Here is a 12013-nt window from a genome sequence, read left to right on the forward strand (position 1 = left end):
CCAATCCCTTCCCCACTGAGCACTAAAAACTTCACTGTCCACACAAGCCCTAAAAAGTACCCAGATCCCTGCCCCTGCCCTGAGCCTGAAAACAGCCCCACAAGCCCCCGCACTGATAACTAAAACTAACCCCCTCCCTCCTGAAACCCAACCCCCTCTCCACCGAGCCTTAAAAACGACCCGGCCCTCCCCCTAAGCCCTAAAAAGTACCCCAACCCTTCCAGAGCCCTAAAAACTACCCTGACCCCTCCATGAGGCCTAAAAACGACCCGACCTCCAAGCTTAACCCCTTCCACGTGGGTATAATTCCCCCGCGGTGTGAGGGGGAGGGGGCCGCGCGCGGTGCCGCAGTGCTCGTGAAGAGCTCAGGTCGTCACTCTGTACAGTGGAGCTGTGCTCATGTCGAGCTGAGCTTGTCACGACTCCGCCCACTCAATGGAACGCCCCTCACAGGAGGGAAATTATCCCCGCGTGGGAGTTCTGCAGCTGTTATGACGAGCTCAGCTCATCATGAGCATCGAACGGGTTAAAAAACTAATGAGCCCCCCAGCCCTGAAAACTACCCGACACCCCGAGTCCAAAAAACTTCCCTGACCGTCCCAGCTCTGAAAACAACCCTGACCCCCCAGCCCTGAATACTACCTAACCCTTAAACACCCAGCCCTACTTGTAACACCGCATTACTCCCGAACCCTCCTCGTCTTGCTTCTTCTTCACCCCGTCCATTCCAGCAGCTAGACCGCGCACTGCCTTAACCATGCATATGTGAGGTTAAGCCCAGCGTGGTTGCACTTGCATTGTTGACACATGCGTGACTGAGCCCACATTGTTCCAACCTTTTACCCATGACCATGGGTCACGTCAGCTCCAATATATGGTCTGTTTGGAGCATTGAGCTGATTTTTGAGAGTAAAGAGAGACATTCTATGCAGTCTAAAATATAGTTGTGCTGTTTATTAGCAAAACCTGTAAGTACTAAATACCCGGAGGGACAGCTCTGCAGTCCACACCAAACGCTTGTAATATATGTGCAATCTGTGCAAGATTTTTAAAAACCAAAGCATGTGGGTTCTGTACCACTTGAGACATGTTTCTGCTGTCAGAGGCTTGAGAATGTGTGGTTTGTGAAATTTAAGCTAAGGCACTGCAGCCTGAAATAGCAAGTCCTTGAGAAACGTGTAACCCGAGAGACGGCTCTGGTGTGTGAGTCTAGAAACGGTGTATTATTTCCAGCTGAGGGAGAGCTGGGGGGCTTGATGCCAATTCACTAAGCCTCAAAGCCTGTCGTCAGCTTTGTGACTCTGAAGGAACAGTGTGTTGGTTTCTGTACCATGCTGTGTGATGCCAGACGCCCTGAGTTCCCCATTAAAGCTAGATACTCTGGGGCAGATTTACAAGCCCCCTGCGTCATTTTTGCACCGCTATTGCGTCACTTTTTGTGACGCAGCAGCAGTGTAAAAATGCAGCCCATTTACAATGTGACGACATCTAGGGAGATGCGTCACGTTGTAAAGCCCTGCGTCACATTATACCTGTGTCAGGTATAATGTATGCAGGGTGGGTGTTCCAACGCAAAAAAACCTTGTAGAAGTGACGCAGTGAAATCTACAAGACTTCACCGCGCCACTTCTAGGACGCCACTGCGTCAAATTATTATGCCTGCTTGAAGCAGGCGTAAAGTGTGACGCAGCACAATGAGGAAAGGCCTCCCATTGCATTGCTAGAGTTGTGTTGTGCTTGCGACACAACTCCAGCAATGCGTGACTTTTGCGTCAACAGATGCGTCAGAATTTCTGACGCATCTGTCAATCCTTGCGCCATGGTGCACCGTGTTGTAAATACGGCGCATCCATAGTGGCGCAAGGGTTTCTTATGGTGGCGCAGGAAAACTGACGCATCTATACAGATGCGTCACTTTCTTGTAAATCTGCCCCTCTGGGTTTGTGCAATTTGTGTACTCACATTTATTTTACTTATCTCAAAACACTTCCACAGATATTTAAAACAGCAAATAAATGCAGATATTTGTGTTCCTGTGCACCAAAGAGTAATTACACTTTTGATGAAATTATTACAAACTGTTTTAAAAAGTGAATTACAAATATTGACAGGAGCTGGAATATCTAAAACAGCCATCTTAGAAGTAACCGTGCATGCCAGATATTTCACAAATGGCAGGGAACTACAGGAAATATAGGGGCATATAATCAAGGACCGGTGTTAAAATTATCGCCGTTTTATCGGCCCCTTACGCCCTTGTTAATTCCCATAGAAGCCCATGTTCTGATGTTAACATGGGCTTCTATGGGAATTAACAAGGGCGTATTATCAAGCCCATTATTGCCGTTTTATCGGCAGTTTCCTGCCGATAAAACGGCGATAATTTTAACATCGGTCCTTGATAATATGCCCCATAATTTCTTTAAAATCCGGCAGTCCGCTTCCACACGGCGTACAACGACTGTCTCTAACCTCTAAACATCTTCTGAATGGTTTCTCACATGCTGAGGGTAGGGAAGCACCTCATTTTAAATTTAAAAAAGAATCCACATACCGCCGTATCCCATGTTCCCTTACCATAATGTTGCATATCTAGTTAAGTAGTTGTGGTATCCTCATGTTGTATGTATGTTCTTGTATCTAGCTGCTCAGCCCAGTATGAGTGTTCTCATTGGAATCTTAGTGTGGGTGGAATGTTGGATGCATGATAGTTTCAATTAAGGATGGGCTGAGCGGCTAGTAGGCTGCTCCTGTTGGGGCTGTTATCTTGACCATGACATCTGCATCTGAAGAACTAATAAACATCTTCTACATGTACCTGATTTGGTCTACGGTGTCTTCATATCTACACCAGAACTCGTGGGACCAGCCCACTACATTTTGGCGACGATGGATCAACGTACCAACAATTTTAAAGGATGAAGTGCATCTAGAGTCTAACAAGTAAGCAAATAATATCTGTCAAGCAACAAAGTACCTTCTTGAAAGAAAAAGCAGTAACTTAAAACGTAACAAGATGAAAAGAAATGAAGGACAGCGTTATGTAGTTTACAACTTAAGCTAAAAGATCATTGACATGTAACCAGACCATAACGACCTGCTTGCCCCATCAGTGTCCATCACAACGGACAGTCCACGTGCAGGTGAGCTTTGTCTGGCTACTTTAATAAGGAAAATTTAAAAAACAAACTGTTATGAAACAGTAAAAGATTTATTTAGGCCTCCATGTGAGCCAACTGTAACACGAGATGTGTTTATTCTCATAACGAAAAGAATTAAATTCAATGACTTTATGTGTCTTTGCCCATCAGAGAGAGGCTAATTTGTGCTTTAGTGAGAGGCAGTTTTCTGTTTCAAGGACTATAAACGTCAAAGCACACTGTGAATGTTTGAGGGCACGCTCGAGATTTACTTCAGCTTCCCTTCGAAAAACGGAAATCCAATTTGCGGTGTTGAAAGGTGTTTAAAGTACTTTTATCAGCGAAAGACTTGTGTAGAAAAGTAAGCGTACCCTGACCGTGAATGTAACAAAGCTTGCTCATCTTTTCCGTTTTTACATCAAACAGCAAATAGATCTGTTTTGGACAGTTACCAATGATACCAACGAAGTTATCTTTTTTTTTAGTTTTTTTTTTACAATTGCCGAATATTATAACGTTTAATTTATTGCGCAAATGTATTGGACACTAACGCTTACTTCCGGTTTGAATTTTGAAACAGTCACGCTCTCCTCAGTGTTTCTTTGGTCGCGCGGAGGACAGCTTTCCCATTAGTGACGTCTTTTCTGGCTCATTGGATTCAGCTGCAGGGTGACGCCGGCGAGCAGCAACGCACCTAGAGCCATCCGGCTCGACGTAAATAACGTGCCGCCATTTTCTGCTCAGAAGCATCAGCCTCTATGTTTAATGTTCTTGGTGACCGTCAATATGAGGTAAAAAGTTTTCCTTGACATTCTGGATTATTTCAAACATGACTGTCTGTGCTTTCATCTGCGCTTCAAACATCGTCCAATCTTATGAAGCTCTGCTTTGTCCTGCTCACACATCGCGTTTGCCTGCATCATTACACGGTGACAGGCACACCTTTATCTTAAAGAAATGTTGTTATATGTTAATAAAACTTGCCTGTCTGCCTCATTCCGGTGACAGGTACACCTCTCTTATTTTGTTATTTTAAGCTCTACCAAGGCAAAAAGAGCTATAGAGAATGTTTTTGTTTCTTATTTGAAGAAATATTTATTGTGAAACGTTTTATTTAACTCGTATTTGAATTTTGTACACTGTTTATGTTTTCTACAGTATGCTCGTTTTTAAAAAAAAAATGTTAACTTTAAAGGTGTGTTTAACATAGGGGTGGGTTTACAGTCTTATTTCCTTTTAGGAAAATTTTTTCTTTTTCTTAAGGTTGAGGGAGGGTTTTAAGTCCCATTACCCCATTTTTTACAGTATTTATCCCTGTCTTGGGATGGGGATGGGTTCAAAGTCCCATGACCCCTTGTTCACTCGTGTTATCCTTTGGGATGGGAGTGGGTTCCAAGTCCCATGTTCCCTTGTTCTTGCGCTACATTTTGGGGTGGGTTTTAGTCCCATGACCTCATCATATAGTTAGTTTATCCCTGTCTGGGTATGGGTGTGGGTTCGTAGTCCCATGTTCCCTTGTTCACGCGCTACATTTTGGTGTGGGTTTTAGTCCCATGACCTCGTCATATAGTTGGTTTATCCATGTCTGGGGATGGGTGTGGGTTTGTAATCCCATGTTCCCTTGTTCACGCTTTACATTTTGGTGTGGGTTATTAGTCCCATTACCTCATACAGTTTTTAATCCCTGCCTTGAGATTTTATCATTTTAGTGAGGGGGTTTTTGTCCCACCTTTGTTTTAAGGGGGTTTGAGTCCCACCTTTGTTGTGACTTTTGGGTTTTAGTCGCAAACAGTTTGGCACATGGGTTTTAGTCCCACAGTGTTTCCTTACAAGAGGTGTTGCGTTTTTATTTACATTTTGCCACAGTCTTCTAATGATAGAAGTTCTTTCTTTGCTTTTGTTTCTCCCATTAGGGATTTGTCTGGGGTCTTGTTGTCCCCTCTAGTTTACAAAATATTGTGAGCTTTTGTGAGCTATTAATGTTTGCTTTTCTAATTTCAATTTGTTTGTTATTGAAGGAGGAGGATGGTGTCGTTTTATTTCTATCCTTTCGCTTTCTTCCTTCTTTAATAATTTGGGTGTCTGTTTTCCCTCTCGTGATGCTCTTTCTTATTCATCCCTGGGTTACAGATTTCTTGGAAGTTTGTATTTTCTTGTTGTGCATAGTTTTCCTTTTCTTAGTCTTTTGTTCTTTTGTTTTCCATTATAGAAGGGAGAGGATAATGTGGTATCCTCATGTTGTATGTATGTTCTTGTATCTAGCTGCTCAGCCCATTACGAGTGTTCTCATTGGAATCTTAGTGTGGGTGGAATGTTGGATGCATGATAGTTTCAGTTAAGGATGGGCTGAGCGGCTAGTAGGCTGCTCCTGATGGGGCTGTTATCTTGACCATGACATGTGCATCTGAAGAACTAATAAACATCTTCTACATGTACCTGATTTGGTCTACGTGTCTTCATATATACACCAGAACTTGTGGGACCAGCCCACTACAGTAGTATATACTTAAACCAACTTAATTCTCCTCTTCTTCACATAATAACTCCTGTCACATTAAAAACTAGTATTTTTCACGCTCTTTTGTATTTGAGTTTTTATTGTGTACTCCGAGGACCAGGCTAAAACGTTTTTCATATCAACTTTTAACATAATGAAATATTATTAATTGCTTCACAAAATATTTTACTTCCATCCTACTGTCAAAAAAGCTCGTGTGTATAAGAATGGTAATGTCTTCTTCTGCTTCAACAACTCCATAAGAGAATCTTAATAACTGGCTGTAAACTTGCCATAAGGTACGTGAAATGTCCACATCTGGTTTAGTGGTCTTCACTTATAAACATGAATTAATATAAACCAGCTACCTCCAGATTGGGCCTTCCATAACATACATTAACAAAGTACAGAGGGTATGTTTACAGAATGAATCAACTTTACCGGATCTAGTCTTTGCTTTGTCATACTACAAAAAGAAATATAATTATGTTAACGATTGATGTAGCGTTCATAGCTTATTTATTCACAAGAGTGGTCCAAGCTGAATGTGCATCAAAGTACCATCCCCAATAATTGCAAGTACCATGCTGTTTTTCTTTCTACAATATGATCTTGCAAAAAGCTTTTCCCTGGTTTCATAAGAAATTTTAAAAAATGTCATGTATTTCTCACATGACGTTAACCTCTATTAAAATCCCACGTAATTAAGAGCTAATAAAAGAAGGTCATATGCAAAGCAAATATGGAACTAGTAAAGGAACTTGCAAACAATTTAGCACATGATTTTGGATTAAACGATTTCAGTTTAATTAGGACTAAGGCCAAATCTGCAGAATACATTTACCAAAACACAGAATAAACACACAGCTGCGCTTTAATCAATTGCACCCTGGAAAACATTCTGCATGTCGATTAAAACCTAAACCCATGTGTCACAGGTCGGTGAGCCAATGCTGTGACTCTAACATGGTTCTCTAACTTCTTGCTCTGCAGCTCTGGCCATTTCGCCACATCCTTGTGCTTTAAGGAAATTGCTAGTGCCATATTGTGTGCCTATGCTCCCATCTAACGTATGCCATACATTATTTAAAAGCAAGAAACAACATGCTGCAACGTATTTATGTATTTTGCGTTCGCTTTCTGCAAACTCCTTGCTCCTAATTTATTTCGCTCCTGTTCAGCACATCGGTGCTGTTCAGTCTTTTTTTAACTGCCTTTTCAGATCATCTTGGTGCTTTTACTTGCCCATATTGTAGCGTTTTATTTGCAGTTTGTAGCTTCTAATATTTACATTGCACTTTATAGTTCAACTTTACCCCACTGTTGGACTTGGCCCTTTTGGCAGGTTCACCCCTAAACTTTTTGCATTCTTCTAGCCTTTTTCTGGTAAACAGTCTAAATATCGAGTTTTTTATTTCGACCTACAAGAATATCGAGTTGGAAATACCGTAGGGACACAAAATCAAAATCAAGAATATCGATGACAAGATTATCGCCCTTGCCATTAATTTTTCTTAATAGGTTATTCATTTTTATTAATTGTTTAATAGGTAATTATATTAAGTGTGTTAATGTATTATTGAAGTGTGTGGTGAAGTTCTAGGGCAATAGGGTGGGAAGTGATTTAATTGTAATGAAGTAATTATTTATTTTATTGCTGAGTATTGATAATTCATTTATAGTTAATTAATTATTAATTGGTAATAGGTTATTAATATTTAATATTTTGGGGGGTAATTAGCCTATTGTTCATTAATTAATAATTGGTAATTCAATTTGATTAATTATAATTTATTTGTATTTATCAATAATTTATTTTTAATTAATTATTAATTGTGAAATATGTTTTACTAATAATTGTTTTTTGGTATTGAAAATTAATTATTTTTCATTTCATTATTATTTAGTAATTCATTTTTTATAATAGTTTTATAATTGTACTTATCAATGTAATTGTTAAATAATTATTAATTGGTAATTAGTTTTAAGTAATTATTTATTGGTATTGTTAATTAATTTATTGTTGTTTAATATTTAAATTATCATTTATTTAAAAAAAAAATATTAGTAAGTTATTTTAACCCCTACGCTATCCAACACTTTCCCTACTGTTGCACTCTCTGGAGTTGAAATAGTAATTTTAATACCTACGCTATCCAATACTTTCCCTACTGTTGCACGCTCTGGAGTTGGAATGGTAATTTTAACCCCTACGCTTTGCAACATTTCCCCTACTGATGCACGCTATGGAGTTGGAATAGTAATTTTAACCCCTACGCTATCCAAAATGTTCTCTACTGTTGCACCCTCTGGAGTTGTAATAGTATTTTTTACCCCTACACTATCAAATATTTACTTTTTTAGTTAATGCAGTGTCTAATTGATTTTTTTAATTCAAATTTGTCATGTAAAGTTTTGATATTTTTATTTATATTATTGTTGTATGTGTATTTATATATTTATTCATAAAATGTTTTTAACAATGTATAAGTTATTATAATAATTAATTCTAAATATTATTAAGTATATATATTATATTTTATATGTTTATGTTAAAAAAAATTCACATTATGGGGCCGATTCCGATTCGGTAAAATCCCTTACAAATAGGCGTACGGAGCATATTTCCCATACGGATCGTACCCTTAAATGTCCCCGTACGTACGATGAAGTACGATTCGAACCCAAAGCAGATCTCCGTACGATGAAGTACGAAAGACCATATGACTTAAAAATCCGTAGGAATCGCTTTCGGAACACGCAGTACACGACGTCCGTACGGATCGTAGCAGCATTTTCCGACCCAGCAAGTACGATTCGTCTCATCAACACTCCGTACAACTCTTTTTCTACAGGAGCTCAAAACGTCCAGAAAAGCAGATTTCGACTCGAACCGCGTATGAAACGGACCCCCCCGGATATGGTGCGTACACCCCATGATTGCAGGGGTACGGTGCATAGGGGTATGGTGAGTAGGGGTAAGGTGTGTACACCCCATAATGTGATGTGATGTGATGTGACATAATATTTCTATAGCGCACTATCACTCCAAGGAGTATCTTGGCGCTTTGGCTCACCCAGATGAGATGGTGACCCGCAACTGTGCTGTCCAAAAATAAGAAGGCGCAGAAATCATACTAATGCATTGTACACTGTATCCGAGAGACTGTATATCCAGGTCTTCAGAGATTTCCTAAACCATATTTCTGATGTGATCAGACGTAGGTGGGGGGGAAGTTTGTTCCACGCCCTAGAGTCAATCACTGCCAGGGATTTGCCTCCCTTGGTGGTAAGTCTAAATTTAGGAACCGTGAGCAGGTTAGCTGTGGCCGACGTAAGATTTTGAGAAGGATGGTAACGGGTAAAGATTTTCTGGAGGTATGTCGGGCCCTGAGTGTGAAAGGCCCTAAAAGTGTTAATTAGGACCTTAAACGAGATGCGTTTATGGATGGGGAGCCAATGAAGGGCATCTAGTGCAGCAGAGGCAGAAGACTTCCTGGGCCATCTAAGCACTAGGTGGGGGGCAGCGTGCTGGACCATCTGAAGCCTGTGAAGGGCCGCTTTATTTGACCCTGCATATAAGCTATTGCAGTAGTCCAGTCTTGATGTAATTAATGCCACAACTACTGTGTGCCTGGCTGCCAGGGGAAGCAGATCGAAAAATTTCCTCAGGCCCATTATGATGTTGAAGCAGGTGTCTGCAACTGCCACTGCTTGTTGTTTGAAAGATAGGGTGCCATCAAACTTGATCCCTAAATTCCGTGCCGCCCTAATTGTGCTCGGAGGGGCTTCCGCATCCTCTGGCCACCATTTCTGAGGAGAGAATAAATTATGAGCTCCAAATGGCAAAATTTCCGTTTTACCGGAGTTGCACTTCAGGTGATTATTTCTCATCCACATGAACGTTGCTGATAGACAGTTTTTAAGATTTTGCTCTGCATTCGCCATATCCTTGTCTAGGACTAGGATAAGCTGTGTGTCATCAGCATATGCAATAGTGCTGATGTTAAAGGACGAGATTAGATTTATCAGGGGGAGCATATAAATGTTGAAAAGCGTTGGGCTCAAACTTGAGCCCTGTGGTACCCCTGTCGTCAGTACCTTTTCACCCGAGCAAAACTGCCCTAAGGTAGTTACTTGACGCCTATGCATCAGGAAGTTCTTGAGCCATTCCAATACGGTTTCTGCTATACCAGCTGTTGTCAAACGATCTAAAAGGATAGTCTGGGGCACCGTATCGAAGGCTGCTGATAAATCTAAAAGGATCAGGACAGCCTTCTTGCCCTGATCCATGGCAGCTCGTAACGTTTCAGTAGTAAACAAAAGGGCAGACTCAGTGGAATGCGGGGCTCTAAACCCCGCTTGGTTGGTATGTAGTATATTGTTTCCTTCCAAGAATGCAGTAAGCTGCCTATTTACAAATGTTTCTGCCAGTTTGCAGAGCACTGGGAGGAGTGAAATGGGGCACAAATTGGAGAGGGTCGTGGGATCTTGTAATTGCTTCTTCTGAAGTGGTTTTACAGCTGTGAGTTTCAATTGTGATGGAATCCCCGCTGAGAGGAGTGATGAATTGATAATGGTATTTATGACGGGATTTGCCATATCTATCATGGCTTTCAACAGGACCGTGGGACACGGATCAAAAGGAGATCCTGACTTAATTAGGGATATGGCTTGACGGGTTTCCTCCAGACTAATCTGGGTAAAGGTCCTCATACTAGCCATATTTATGTCGGCCATGGTAGTTTCATCCAGTTCTGATGGCTCAAAGGGAGGAAAATCTTTAGTAAGGTCCTGTACTTTATGCTCAAAATAATTGGCTATAGAGTCGCACAGAATCTGGGATGGCGGAATTTCCTGTGTCAGAAATTTGGGATTCCTGAAGATGTTAACAATTCTAAAGATTTCCTTCTGCTTGTTTTTTATGGCTTCGATGGCAGCTGTATAAAAATCGGCCTTCGCGCGTTTGATAAGAGCATGATAGTGCCTCCTAGCCATCTTATATGCGTCATGTTCCCAGCTGTCATAATTACGGCGCCATCTGCGTTTGAGTGTTCTTACTTCACCTAGTGTATCTTTTAAGGCCCTAGTGAACCAGGGCGCAGATTTCCTCTTACAGCAGGGTCTGGTATCTGAGCCTAAGGGACTCATCCGATTTCCTATTTCACTGATCCATTCCCCGAAAGGCTGATTATCTGTTATTGTGGTCCCCGTCAAGGTGGGTTTACTCTCCTTGACCCATCTCAGAAAATCAGGGTGCTCTATAATTTTTTTCCAGCAAGTCTTATTCATTCCACTGCTTTGCACATCTCTCTATACTTCCACACTGCTATCCACTAAAACGTTGAACGGAATGAATTTATGGTCTGACCAGGTTTGTGTCAGGGAGGGCTCTACTTTAATCAAATCTAAATTGGAACTGATACAGTCTAATATATGGCCAGCTTTGTGGGTGGGGTCTAAAGTGAGAAGGGTTAGCCCAAGGACATTCATAATGTCTCTAAAGCAGATTACGCTCGGGTCGGAGGTGTCGTCCAAGTGGAGATTCAGGTCACCTAAAAACGTGAGTGTCAGGTTACTCAACACTTCCCCTATGCTTTCCAAAAACTGAATTTGCTGGCCCAGTGGGCTGTAAACTAGTGCTCCAGCAAAGGTAAAGAAGTCATGGACCTGAAGGCAGAAACACATATTTTCTGCTCCTTTGATGTCCGTTATTTTCGTAATCGTGCATGTCACAGTATCTCGGTAGATGATCGCAAGACCTCCACCACGTTGTGCAGGTCTATCCATCCTTTGGATTGAGTAGCCTGGGTGGAGAGCGTGCACAATGTCAGGATTACACCATTCTGTTAACCACGTCTCAGTAATGAACAGACAGTCAAGTTCCCCCTCCACTATTAGATCGTAGACGTGGAGTGCATTTTTACACATGGATCTCGCGTTTATAAGTCCTCCAATTATGGTCTTAGGTGCCACTTTCCCCTTTGATTTTTGGTAGAGCTCTAGTACCTGCTTACACCAATAGCAGCTAATAGGACCTGCCCAGGTGTCTACATTGAGGGCCTGATAACAGGGATTGGGCTGTTTGTTAAGTGACATTATAAGGTCTCTGGACATTTGATTATTAGAAGTTAAATGAACAGTGTATCCGGCCCTCGGCCCGGTCGCGGCGCGGACAGGGGCAGACTGGCTGGACTTTGGCTTGACTGCTGACCGCGTCCGCTGCGTGGAGGCATGTCCGTCTGCCTTTATACTGGCGCCTAGAGCACTGTCGATTAGCTCCCCCTAAGATTGCAGGGGTACGGTTCGTACAACCCATGATTTCAGGGGTACAGTGCGTACACCCCATGATTGCAGGGGTACGGTGCATAGGGGT

Source organism: Lissotriton vulgaris, chromosome 12, assembly GCF_964263255.1.
Source record: "Lissotriton vulgaris chromosome 12, aLisVul1.2, whole genome shotgun sequence".
Taxonomy (NCBI): Eukaryota; Metazoa; Chordata; class Amphibia; order Caudata; family Salamandridae; genus Lissotriton; species Lissotriton vulgaris.